The sequence below is a fragment of the Chenopodium album genome, chromosome 7, assembly GCF_948465745.1.
Source record: "Chenopodium album chromosome 7, dcCheAlbu1.1, whole genome shotgun sequence".
Taxonomy (NCBI): domain Eukaryota; kingdom Viridiplantae; phylum Streptophyta; class Magnoliopsida; order Caryophyllales; family Amaranthaceae; genus Chenopodium; species Chenopodium album.
In genome coordinates this window covers 62,590,704-62,605,141 of record NC_137840.1, presented here as the reverse complement: position 1 = coordinate 62,605,141, position 14,438 = coordinate 62,590,704, and the positions used below count along the sequence as shown (strand labels likewise).

The 14,438-nt window shown below is 35.4% G+C and overlaps 1 long non-coding RNA gene across 3 annotated transcripts in view; it reads right to left on the bottom strand.

The window, feature by feature from the left end:
* Positions 1–14,238, bottom strand: part of LOC145638050 (uncharacterized) — a 47,097-nt gene extending 32,859 nt beyond the window's left edge. For all 3 annotated transcript variants that reach the window (XR_014114597.1, XR_014114596.1, XR_014114598.1), the window contains exon 1: positions 14,099–14,238. This is a non-coding gene — a long non-coding RNA (uncharacterized LOC145638050). The remainder of the gene's footprint in view (positions 1–14,098) is intronic.
* Positions 14,239–14,438: the final 200 nt, after the last annotated feature.

The window sequence follows — 14,438 nt, the reverse complement described above, 5'->3', positions numbered from 1 at the left end:
AAAAAATCGAATTAAAATCAAGAAATTATACCCTAACCTTGCTCATGCATGTGTTCGTGGTGGATTAAACCAATTTTTTTTTGATGAAACCCATAAACAATTAAAGAGAAGAGATGGTGGTTGTAACACCCCCAAATCTCCCTCTACGTAAATACTATATTTATACGTATACAAATACCATAGAGATAGACTTGGGCGTATTACCGCCACGTGAAAATGTAAGGCTTATTAAATTACTCAAACTGCAGCGGAAAAATAACTAACTTTTATTAATAGTATAAATAATTATAATAACTGTTTCAAAATAAGCTAAAAAAAAACTTGTCCAAACATAAATAAAATTAATTCCTATCTATGTGATCCCAATCCCGACTCTAGTATGCGTACGAACAACTTCACACCTGAAATCAAGACTGCTTACCAAAATGGTAAACAGGGCGAACCAAAACAAAAAAAGAAAACAAATTAGCAAAAACGCTAAGTACGTATAAGTGCAAGACATGTAAATACTTTTATTAGGCAAACATGCTTTCAAAATAACCATCTAAATTTAAACCTGTCACGAGTCACTTTCCAAAATAAAACTTTCCAAAAATAATTAAACCTTCCAAGGGTAGTAATATCCATCAATAAAAGCTTTCCAAACCAATAGATTTCCAATTTATAAACTTCTCAATTTTTGATATATTTCTAAACCAATTTTCCTCACCTAAGTGTGCACACCCCCCAAGCAAGTTATACTATACTCGAGGAAAGACCAGATCATACAAAGCTCATGGTCTTACTTAACCAGTCCCGGGTAGAGGGACAATTAAAATATCAAATACTCAGGCTCACAATGAGCTACAAATTAATTAAACCAAGTGATTTATAAATCAAACAACTTTTATTAAATCGATCAACATTTAGAGATCAAACCTTCAAATCATAAAATTATATACTTTAACTTGTCATGAAAATTGTTAACTTAAATATTCATACGCAACATTTATTCAAACAATCATTAAAACAAACATTATACAAAACACGCATTCAAAATTGTATCAAAGACCTAGCCACCTATACGTACCTTGATCACGAGAACAAAAAGGTACGACTACTAAACTTGACCACGATCGGGAGACTCCTCCTACACAAATAAAATAACCTTAATTAATATAAGGTTAACAAAATAACACAAAACCAAAAACACCATTCTATTGTGCATGAACTACCTAAATATTAACCTTTATCAAAATAGTGCTATTAGTATAGTTGGGTGGTCGTTGGTGGCGGATGAGTTGGTTGTTCGGTGGCAACAACTTGGTTATGGGTTGCAGAGTTTATTTAAGCTAGATAGAGTAAGAAGAAGGGGTGATGAGATAGAGAGTAGAGAAGAGGATTTCTGATTTTTGGTGTGAGGAATTTGTGAAGTGTTGAGGGTCTATTTATAGTGTTTAAGGGTGGAAAAGATAGAGTTCAAGAAGGTATAGGATTAGTATGAAAACTAGATAAGTTTGGTTAGTTAAATGAACTTGAATGTCATTTAGCCTAGGTTAATTTATGTAGAAAAGAAACTAATGAAAGATATTAGGAAAATAAATAAATAAATAAATAAATAAGATAGGTGTTAATAAGATAGGAAGTAGAATAGATTAAGATACTTAACAAAGGTTGTTGAATGGAATTACTCCAATTCTCACGGCCAACCCTTTTTTTTTTTTATTAACATATATATATATATATATATATATATATATATATATATATATATATATATATATATATATATATATATATATAACGAAAATCATTCTTAAATAAATAAAATAATTATATTTGATAATTAAATCAAGTTAAACTATATAGATAATATCAAAACTAAGATTTGTTGTAATTCATGAGATAATAATTAAGCTAAAGTTGTTAAGTATTATTAAGATAAAATCCGGAAAATAAAATTAAAAATGGCGTACAACGTTAATTAATAAAAATACGGACCGACCAAGATCATAATTTAGAAATTTTAATTATTTCAATTAATTAAAGAAATTACTAATTATTTAGAAATTTTAATTATTTCAATTAATTAAAGAAATTACTAATTAAGAAAATATTTTTAAAAATTAGGGGTATTACAGTCTACCCCCCTTAAAAGAAGTTTCGTCCCGAAACTTAAAATTATTTAATAACTCGAATTAATACTCCAAATTAGTTAAAATTTAGTAAGTTCATGCACAACCTAAGGACTTGACTCAAAAGATTCACTTAATAAAGACATCAAAGGAAAGCGCGAAACTCTATTGCCTTCTACCCCCCCTTAAAAGGAAGTTACGTCCCCGTAACTTAACCACTCACCATGAAAAGGTTAGGGTACTTTTTACGCATTTCTGCCTCAACCTCCCAAGTTGCTTCCTCAACCTTATGGTTCGACCATAAAACCTTGACAATCTTCACATCCTTGTTTCTGGTGCTTCTAACTTTACTATCTAAAATTTTCACCGGTCTTTCTTCATAGGTCAAACTCTCATCTAGCTCAATTGTCTCTGGTTCTAGCACATGTGCAACATCAGGAATGTACTTGCGAATCTGACTTACATGAAAAACATTGTGCACCCTTTCCAACTCGTTGGGTAAGTCCAACTTATATGCTACTTTCCCAACCTTCTGAAGAATCTCATATGGCCCAATGTACTTTGGGCTCAACTTCCCCCTCTTACCAAATCTCATTACTCCCTTCATAGGAGATATCTTTAGCAACACCTTTTCTCCTACTTGGAACTCTACATCTCTGCGCTTCTCATCGGCATAACTTTTCTGTCTGTCTTGGGCTGCTTTGATTTTCTCTTGGATCAGCTTTACTTGCTTAACAGTTTCCTCTATCATTTCAGGCCCAAGTACAACAGTTTCACTTATGTCACTCCAACAAACTGGGCTCCTACATTTCCTTCCATACAAAGCCTCAAACGGGGCCATTCCAATGCTTGCATGATGGCTATTATTATATGAAAACTCAATCAAGTCTAAGTGATCTTCCCATGAACCTTGATACTCCAATACACATGCTCTTAACATGTCCTCCAAGGTCTGTATGGTCCTTTCAGTCTGACCATCAGTTGCAGGGTGAAAAGCTGTACTCATTAATAGCTTTGTTCCCATGGCCTTTTGCAAACTTTTCCAAAAGTTAGACAAGAATCTTGAATCACGATCTGAAATGATATCTGTAGGCACTCCATGATACTTCACCACAAACTTCACATATGCCCTTCCCAACTGATCCATAAACCAAGTGTTTTTCATAGGTATAAAGGTTGCGGACTTAGTCAATCGATCCACAATGACCCAAATAGTGTCATTCCCTGCCCTGGTCCTTGGTAATGCCCCCACAAAATCCATGGCGATCGAATCCCACTTCCACTTTGGTACTTCCACGGATTGAACCATTCCTTGTGGCCTTCGATGCTCTATCTTCACTTTCTGGCATGTTAAGCATTTTGCCACAAACTCTGCTACTTCTTTCTTCATGTTTGGCCACCAAAAGATCTTCTTCATATCCTTATACAACTTATCCCCTCCAGGATGCATCGAATAAGGAGAGATATGGGCCTCCTTCATCAGTCTTTGCTTGATGTCCCCACGATGTTGTGGAATACACCATCTCCCTTTAAATCGAATACTTCCATCATCAGTAATAGTAAAGTCCAAAACCTGTCCTCCCTCAATCTTCTCTTTTATTGCCTTCAACTTCGAGTCCCCCAACTGACTTTCTCTAATCTCATCATAAATAGAAGGTTTCACCGCCAAGGCATTTAACATCTTACTGACCTCTCCATGCTCCACCACTTCCAAATTCATCTTCTGAAATTCTACACACAACTGGTCTGGTAAAATCATCAAATTCATCAAATGACTGGTTTTCCTACTTAAAGCATCAGCTACCACATTAGCTTTTCCCTCATGATATTGGATATTCACACTATAATCTTTCATAAATTCCAACCATCGTCTCTGTCTCGAGTTCAAATACTGCTGAGTGTAAATGTACTTTAAACTCTGATGATCTGTGAACATTTTACAAGTTGCACCATATAGATGATGTCTCCAAATTTTCAAAGCAAACACAATCGCAACTAACTCCAGGTCATGGGTTGGATAGTTCACCTCATGTAGTTTCAATTGTCTCGAAGCATATGCAATGACCCTCCGATTCTGCATTAAAACACAACCCAATCCAAACTTTGATGCAACACTATACACCTCATATTGCCCACTTTCATCTGGCAAAGCCAATACTGGTGCTGAGGTTAACTTGTCTTTCCAGGTCTGAAACGCTTGCTCACACTCCTGGGTCCAAACAAACTTACATTCCTTCTTCATTAAATTCGTCATGGGCCTCGCAATCCTCGAAAAATCCTTCACAAATCTTCGATAATAGCCTGCCAATCCCAAGAAACTTCGAACATCTGACACATTCTTAGGTGTTGGCCATTCACTCACTGCATTGATCTTCGAGGGATCTACTGAAATTCCTTCCCTAGAAATCACATGCCCCAAAAAGGCTACCTTTTTCTAACCAAAACTCACACTTTGACAACTTAGCATACAATTGGTGCTCCCTCAGGATCGACAATACTTTCCTCAAATGATCTTCATGCTCCTCCCTATTCTTGGAGTAGATCAAAATATCATCAATGAAAACCACCACAAACTTATCCAAATATGGCCTAAAGATTCGGTTCATCAAATCCATGAAAACTGCAGGTGCATTAGTTAACCCAAATGGCATAACTGTGAACTCATAATGGCCATAACGTGTCCTGAAAGCACTCTTAGGAATGTCCTGCTCTGCAATTCTCAACTGATGGTACCCTGACCTCAAATCTATCTTGGAAAATATTCCAGCCCCTTTCAACTGATCAAACAAATCATCAATTCTAGGCAAAGGATACTTATTCTTGACTGTCACATTATTCAGCTCCCGATAGTCTATGCACAACCTCAAACTTCCATCCTTCTTTTTCACAAACAACACTGGAGCACCCCATGGAGAAGAACTAGGTTGAATATATCCCTTATCCAACAAGTCATCTAACTGAGTTTTCAATTCCTTCATCTCAGCTGGAGCCATCCTATATGGGGCCTTCGAGATAGGTCCAGTCCCTGGTAGCAATTCTATGGTGAACTCAACATCCCTTACTGGCGGCATACCTGGTATCTCATCAGGAAACACATCTGGAAATTCCTCAACTATTGGAATACTCTTTATCTTCTCATCCTCCCTTCCCACTTCCTGAACACTACACATGTATATAGGATAACCCTTCCTGACACAATTCCGAAACTGCAAGGCAGAAATGATTTTGATCCCTGAATTCTTCCCTTCCTTCCTATAAGTCACTGTCACATTACCCGGACCCAACAATTTCACTTTCTGAGCAGCACAATCTATGTGAGCCTTATACTTTCCTAGCCAGTCCATCCCTAAAATCACATCTAGGTCTTGCAACTCAAACTCAATCAAATCTGAAAGAAATTCTACTCCAGCTATGGTGATAGGTACCCCTTTATGTAACTTAGAACAATTTCTCACCTCCCCAATTGGAATAGAAACATCTAGAGACACTAATAATGGACTCTCTAACTTTAATCTTTGGACCAGAGATTTTGAAACAAAAGAATGAGACGCACCCGAATCAAACATGACTCTAGCATTCAAAGAACAAACAAGGAAAGTGCCAATTACCACATCATTAGAAGCCTCAGCCTCACGACGATTCATCACGAACACACGACCCTTAGGGGCCCCTCCTGCACCGCTACTGGTTCCATTCTTCTGAGCTGATCCATTGGTCTGGGGTGGTTTAGGTGGGTTATTGGTCTCCTGTACTTTTCCCATCTTAACATCCTTCTCCTTAGTGTAGCACTCATACTCCCAATGCCCCAGTTTCTGACAGTAACGACAAGTCACAGGGTTTCCCTCACAATCCTTCCCTGGGTGATTTTTCTCACATCTCTTACAAAAATAACTTCTCTTAGGCCTGGTGTTATTTCCATTCCCATGGTTGTTATTTCCTTGTCCATTAGCTCCCTTCCCAAGGTTTCCCCTATTGTCCCTCCTGTTGAATTGCCCACTTCCCCCAGAATTTTCCCCAATTCTAGGCCTCTTATCAACTCCATGTGAACCCCCATCACTCTTCCTTTTCCCTCCAGCTGAGTTCTCGAACTCTCTCCCTCGGATCCCATATAGGTGGGCAGCTCTCCCATAAACTTCATCTAGTGTTTCAAAGGTTACCCCTCCCAACTTCCCCTGAAGACTTAGGGTTAAACCTTGCTCGAACCTTTGGGCTTTCAACTCCTCCGTGGGTACTACCTCAGGTGCAAACCTCATCAACTCAATAAATTTATTATAATATTCATTAATGGTCATATTCCCCATCCTCAGATTGGTAAACTCCATGCATTTCTGCTTCTTCAGGTAGGCGGGATAAAACTTGTCTCTTATGGCCTTCTTCAATTCTTTCCACCCAAAGTTAGGGGTTTCTAAAAGCCTAGTCCGGTTTTGACTCCACCATAGGTCAGCTTCTTCCCTCAAGTAATAAACAACATTATTAACCTTCAATTCTTCAGGACAGTTAATGGCATCAAACAACTTGTCAAATTCCCTTATCCAATTCTCCAAACTAGCAGGACCCTCCTTCTCAAGGTAAGTGGGTGATTTTGCAGCTGCTACCCTCTTAAAAACTTCCCCAAATTGATCTAAGTCGTTGCTACGATTCCCCTGGCTCACCAGTTGGCTCATGCTTTGAGCAATGGTAGTTAGCTTCCTAAGAGTAGAACTCATTTTGGAACCAGTGCGTCTACTATTTCCGGCTCTTAGAGACATCCTGAATAACTTAAAATAACAAATAATACACATTTATTATATGAGAAAATTTCATAAAACTCTTATTAAATATTTAAACTCCATATTTAGCCACATAGGCTTATTAAAATAATTAATTCATTTTGTCACTACAAATTCATAAGGGCCACTAGTTGGCTTACAAAACAAAACAATTTGCTATTAATGGAAGAAATCAATCAATTATTATTCTGAAGTTCTACTCTTAGTCTTAGCTTGCTGGATCATCTTTCTGGCCACGTCACCTGTGTTTCCTGTGGAAAGTTGAGGGGAATCTGGTTCTAAAGGTTTAGCCATGTGGGTTGGAATTTGGTTACATTCAAGCAAGAAGGTAAGATAAAATTCACTATAAGTTGGGCTACGGCACGAGCCATAGCTAGAGTTGCAGTTTGGGCTAACATAGGGGCCAGGGTTATGGTTTGTACTGTGTTTTGGACTAGATACTCGACCTCTTGGGACAAGGGGTTCAGTAGTATGAGGTGGGGATTCAAAGTCATTTGGGTGAGGGATTTCTAAGTCATCGGATGATGTATAGTCAAGATACAAATGTGGAGGTGGTAAGGGTGGCATATCATAGTTTAGATTATTTAACTTTTGGACTTCTTGAGGTGTAAGCCGAAGAGGAATTTCAGCAACTATTGGTCTTGGGATTCGGCTTCAGTCAACTTCGGCGAAATGTAGGTCTGCTTTAAAATTGGTTAAGGTTCCTAACCATTTTCCTTCATGCATATAGGCTTCAATATTCCACAACCCATTTGGTTTAATTAAATTTCTATACTTTCGGATTAATGTATTATATTTAGGTGTGTTGGGTAAGTGAACTAAGGCCAGTAGGATGATCCATGGTTCCTCGATCATAAATTTCATATTCCTGTGTCTTTTTATATCAGTAGCATGCCAAACAATGTCTGTTATAAAGTCACGCACAGATATAGCATCCGATTTTACTAGCCTTTGATCAAAGAAATGTCTTCTAACAGTTTCCATCATCTGTGATAACACAAACTATTTAAGTAAGCAATTCAAATTTCCTCAAGGATAAATCCAAAATGATTACCAATGGAACCAAAATTCCATAACCACACAAATAACTAGACGGCCCTAATTATACTTAGACTAATGCACATTAGGTGTTTACAAAATCAAATAGTTTCAATTCATTTTGTTTTCGAAAATAATAATGTACTCGATTCTTGAAATTGGACGGTCGAGCCCGCGTCTCCCAGGAAAGTTACCTACAGCGTCGAGGCGAGCCTTTCCTAGACAGAGAGTCGTACCCATTATAGGCCTCCGAAGAGAACTCGAGCATCCTTTTCTCAATCACCTTTCCAAATAAGAAAATAGTTTTTATAGAAAATAATTTTACTTAGAAGAATGCGAAACTCTATTTATCCTATATGCCCATCTTAAGTCTACCAATAAGTTTTATTTTTCAATTTTTTTTTAATCTTTCGTAGACCCGAAAATCTGATACCACTTTGTAACACCCCCAAATCTCCCTCTACGTAAATACTATATTTATACGTATACAAATACCATAGAGATAGACTTGGGCGTATTACCGCCACGTGAAAACGTAAGGCTTATTAAATTACTCAAACTGCAGCGGAAAAATAACTAACTTTTATTAATAGTATAAATAATTATAATAACTGTTTCAAAATAAGCTAAAAAAAAAACTTGTCCAAACATAAATAAAATTAATTCCTATCTATGTGATCCCAATCCCGACTCTAGTATGCGTACGAACAACTTCACACCTGAAATCAAGACTGCTTACCAAAATGGTAAACAGGGCGAACCAAAACAAAAAAAGAAAACAAATTAGCAAAAACGCTAAGTACGTATAAGTGCAAGACATGTAAATACTTTTATTAGGCAAACATGCTTTCAAAATAACCATCTAAATTTAAACCTGTCACGAGTCACTTTCCAAAATAAAACTTTCCAAAAATAATTAAACCTTCCAAGGGTAGTAATATCCATCAATAAAAGCTTTCCAAACCAATAGATTTCCAATTTATAAACTTCTCAATTTTTGATATATTTCTAAACCAATTTTCCTCACCTAAGTGTGCACACCCCCCAAGCAAGTTATACTATACTCGAGGAAAGACCAGATCATACAAAGCTCATGGTCTTACTTAACCAGTCCCGGGTAGAGGGACAATTAAAATATCAAATACTCAGGCTCACAATGAGCTACAAATTAATTAAACCAAGTGATTTATAAATCAAACAACTTTTATTAAATCGATCAACATTTAGAGATCAAACCTTCAAATCATAAAATTATATACTTTAACTTGTCATGAAAATTGTTAACTTAAATATTCATACGCAACATTTATTCAAACAATCATTAAAACAAACATTATACAAAACACGCATTCAAAATTGTATCAAAGACCTAGCCACCTATACGTACCTTGATCACGAGAACAAAAAGGTACGACTACTAAACTTGACCACGATCGGGAGACTCCTCCTACACAAATAAAATAACCTTAATTAATATAAGGTTAACAAAATAACACAAAACCAAAAACACCATTCTATTGTGCATGAACTACCTAAATATTAACCTTTATCAAAATAGTGCTATTAGTATAGTTGGGTGGTCGTTGGTGGCGGATGAGTTGGTTGTTCGGTGGCAACAACTTGGTTATGGGTTGCAGAGTTTATTTAAGCTAGATAGAGTAAGAAGAAGGGGTGATGAGATAGAGAGTAGAGAAGAGGATTTCTGATTTTTGGTGTGAGGAATTTGTGAAGTGTTGAGGGTCTATTTATAGTGTTTAAGGGTGGAAAAGATAGAGTTCAAGAAGGTATAGGATTAGTATGAAAACTAGATAAGTTTGGTTAGTTAAATGAACTTGAATGTCATTTAGCCTAGGTTAATTTATGTAGAAAAGAAACTAATGAAAGATATTAGGAAAATAAATAAATAAATAAATAAATAAGATAGGTGTTAATAAGATAGGAAGTAGAATAGATTAAGATACTTAACAAAGGTTGTTGAATGGAATTACTCCAATTCTCACGGCCAACCCTTTTTTTTTTTATTAACATATATATATATATATATATAACGAAAATCATTCTTAAATAAATAAAATAATTAGATTTGATAATTGAATCAAGTTAAACTATATAGATAATATCAAAACTAAGATTTGTTGTAATTCATGAGATAATAATTAAGCTAAAGTTGTTAAGTATTATTAAGATAAAATCCGGAAAATAAAATTAAAAACGGCGTACAACGTTAATTAATAAAAATACGGACCGACCAAGATCATAATTTAGAAATTTTAATTATTTCAATTAATTAAAGAAATTACTAATTATTTAGAAATTTTAATTATTTCAATTAATTAAAGAAATTACTAATTAAGAAAATATTTTCAAAAATTAGGGGTATTACAGTGGCAGTGGCTTTGCGGTGGTGGTGTTGTTGTTGCGGTGGTGTTGTTGTTGTTGCTGCGGAGATGCTCGAAGAGAAAGAGAAGAGATTGGGAATGAAGGAGAGCTAGAGGAGAGAGAAGGGAGAGCAGAGGAGAAAGAAGAGGCGGAGTGAGAGGAGAGAGAATAGGCCGAGTGATTTAGGGTTAGTTAGTTATTAGAGGCCGAGTTATAAGAAGAGGCTGGTTTTTTTTTTTTTAAAATAATTAAAGGCCCGGTTCACAAAGGCACCAGTTCAAACCGGTGTCCTTTATGATTTTGGCACCGGTTTGAAGTGAACCGGTGCCTTTTATTCTGGTTCAGCTTCCCACCAATTTTGTAGGCCATTTTTGGCACCGGTTTGGACTGAACCGGTGCCAATTAGGGGGTGTCTTTTTGATATTTTCTACTAGTGTATAATCCAAGAAAATTTCTAGGATAATATATTCCATTGTTTGACTTTTACTCACTCTTCTTTTCAAGAAGAAATTAGATACGACAATGGTGATACAAGAGTCTCCACTACCCAATAATTGATTGCCTTTCAATATTTGACTTTTCAATGGGACAAAGTCGTCAAATCATCATCATACTCCAAGCATTGGACCTGGCTGCTTTGTTTGTCATTTGTTGTAAATATATAAGGATGGATATCAATATTACATCTTTCATTTTCTGTTACAATAGTTTATGATGTTAGATAATCGGATTTAATTGGATTCGGAGGTTCGCAGTTTGAAGGCCGAAAATCCGGTGGATTCGGACTTGGAGGAAGCTTGTCCAAACTTGGATTCGAATTTGGATCCAAATTTGTAGTTCCTTTATCATTCAGATTGTATTCGGATCTTGTTAGATTCGACCCTAATCTGATCCGTTGTCATTCCAACATCCCCTATTAATTCTATTTTAGTCCTATTATGTTCCTTTCTATTTTGTTTGGACTATGTTCTAAGGACTAATCGCTAGTCATGGGGTGGTGATGTAGTGTAAGTGTGTAGCAGAGCTGTGGGTCTTGGACAAGTCCAGGGAGGAGTGGCAAATGACATGCAAGCAGTTGTGGGGCGTGGTCAGGTGTAGGAAGGGGGTAGTGGGAACAGGACAAGGGGGGTTTTTGCCTTGTTGGTGTGGGTTATAGTGTGCAGGCAGGGAGAACGGGGATGCCTTGGCCAAAATTATAGCAGTGCAAGGCTACTGTACAACACAACCATAACAGAAACACAGAACAACATCTACAAATAAAAGGTTGTGAAGTGTTTGATCAGTTTTTGATGAGATAGTTATTGGTCTGGGTTTTCCATCTATCTTTTTATATTTGATATATTGAGTGCAAAAGTTGTATAAAAATGTAAAAGGAAAAATATAGCTAGAGCCCTCATCCCCAAGTATAACTAGACCATCAAGATAATTTTTTTTTAAAAATAAGACAAAACTAAAGAGACATCTATAGCTAAATCTTAATCTTCTTAGTGTGTATAACAAACCACTGCTACACTCACTACTCAAAAATAATATTCAATTACTAATCAAGCACAGAAAACAAAGAAACCTATTTTGAGGGAAGGTTGGAAGCTTTTCATTAACAAAGACAAAAACTTTCATAATGGTAGTGGCTTGAGGCCACTACTCTCCAAAACTGTAACTTTAGGTTACAATCTCAATGCCCAATTACCACATTCAAGCCACCCCAAAAATGATACCCCTTCCCCTTTTTATATGTACACACAATCAGCAAAAGAGAGCAACGATCCCAATAACTCCCCTGCCACACTTTGTCACATTCTCTGAAATTACCGCTCCACTATTGCACCCCTCAACTTTTCCTTCTTGCGCCTCCTTTCACATGTAATCAGGCCGCGTGGCCCTCCAGCTAGGCTTGTTACATTGTGATCTTGAGAGGCAACTATATCACGATTATATTGTTTTTATTTACTTATTGTATTAGCCTTTTTATAATTATGTTCTAATAATTTTCTTGATTTCTTGTTCTAATAATTTTCTTATGCTTTTATAACAATAATATGTTAGTTTTTTTTTTCTTGTTATTTTGAACAAATATTTCTTTTTATTATTTTTGTAAAGGCTTTTTATTCTTTTTTTGGTTTTGGTTGACAATAATGACAAATACTAATTTCAAGTATATTTTGTAAGTATGTATATCAAATAAAGTATTAAATTTTATTATTTCTCTAAAATTATTGGGCAATATATATTTATTTCACAATAACAAATGTGACATATATAGATAAAGTTCGTCATTTTAAACATTTAGCCATGTTTCTAGCCATAGCAAAAGCTAATGTCTAGTGAGTTTGGTAGCCACAAGACCACAATAATATTTGTGGCAATTATTTGCCACGGTAGTATTTGTGACAAAGAAGTTTATTACCCACGGTAATATTTGTGGCAAATAATTTTTTACCACAATAAAATTTGTGTCAAGGGAATATGTTTGCCACATAAATACCCATGGAATAACAATCAAGATTTGCACACCCTATATTTTCATGTTAAAAGTTCCTAGCCACGCCTTCTTGTGCCACGAGAGTAATTTTCAATATTTCCGAGGCTAAATTGCATTGCTACAGCAATTTTAGACTTGTGCCTCGATTTTACACGTGGCACAAGTGTTAATTTGTTGTAGTGCCTATCTATCTCTCCCAGCTTGAAATAGAATTTTAGATTAAGCAATAATGTAAACCCTTAAAAACCTACATCGTTATGTGTCATATTAATTACCCATAATGTTGCTATAAACTCAACATCTCAACCAGTCTATCCTCCTTACAATATTCTTTATGTTAACCAGGAAGTTTCTCACCCATATTTCCAGATCCAATTTTTGTGCAATACTTACTTTTTTTTATATCGTGTAATGCTGACACTTATACCCAATATCAAGCTCTTTCTTATTCTCAGTAGAATAATCACACAAAATTCCTACATGCAAAATTCTAGTTCATCCCATAGCTACAATAAACCTCCTTTTCTTGTTTCCCCAAATAATCACAACCGAAGAACTCCCTAATTTTCAAAACCAAAAATCTCCCTCTTTAGAAGATTTTTCATATACATCTTCTTATTCATGTTTCTATGCATTTCTCTTTATAAAATTACAAAAACAGTAATTTGAATTAGCCATACAATTATACAAAGAAAAAAATTGCTTATCCAGTAGCAAATCACTGTCTTTAGCCATAGCCAAAATAAATCCCTCGAAAAATATAACTGCTTATTTTCAAAAATCATTAACTAAATCTGAGTCTCTTCCTTAGCCTAAGATCCGTTAGTGACTCTCTTGAAAAGAAACATAAAAGCACTCGAATAAACAAATCGACCCCTCGATCTTAAAAAATCTTCCTACATACTAAACTATATAGAACTAAAAGTTTTCCTACTCTTAAATTGTTTACTATTAAAATTTTCAAATTAATCAATGGTTTATGTTGCTGTTTTTTTTTTATTATTTTTTTTATTTTATTATCAATATCTACTTCAATACCAAATTTTTAAATAGTCATGAATTTGATATCAAAAATACAGATCAACCACAACTAGAAACATATAATCGACCATAATAATCTGACAACAAACACTTTTGAAATTCGAATTGAGCAAATTTAATTAATTAGACGAATTTGGTAGAATAGCTGGAATAATCGAAGATATTCATCATGCAAATAAAGAAATTTGACTGGAAATTTGATAATTGCAAAACTAATTACAATTCAAAGTAAATTATACTTTTAAAGTAAAATGGAAATTTGAAAATTAACTAACCTCTCTGAAATTAGAGTCGTCGCTTTCGTTCATCTAAAAATTAGGTTTGAATGTTTGATGATCAAAGTGTGTGTTCGAGAAATCTAACGCTCATGAATGATGAATCTCTGTTTGGCTTTTTTTGGCCTAACACGTGACGTGTATATGGTGTATAATAATAGGGGTTGTTAAATATCGCCCTCAAATCTAACGCCCGCAAAGTAAAATGTTTTTACAAATTTACCCTTACATAAAAAAAGGAATGTACCCCCCACAACTTAACCCCCAAACCCTCACTCCCTTTTCTCTCTCCTAAAAACAATTCACTCTCCACACCACCACCACCACCACCACGTCCTTT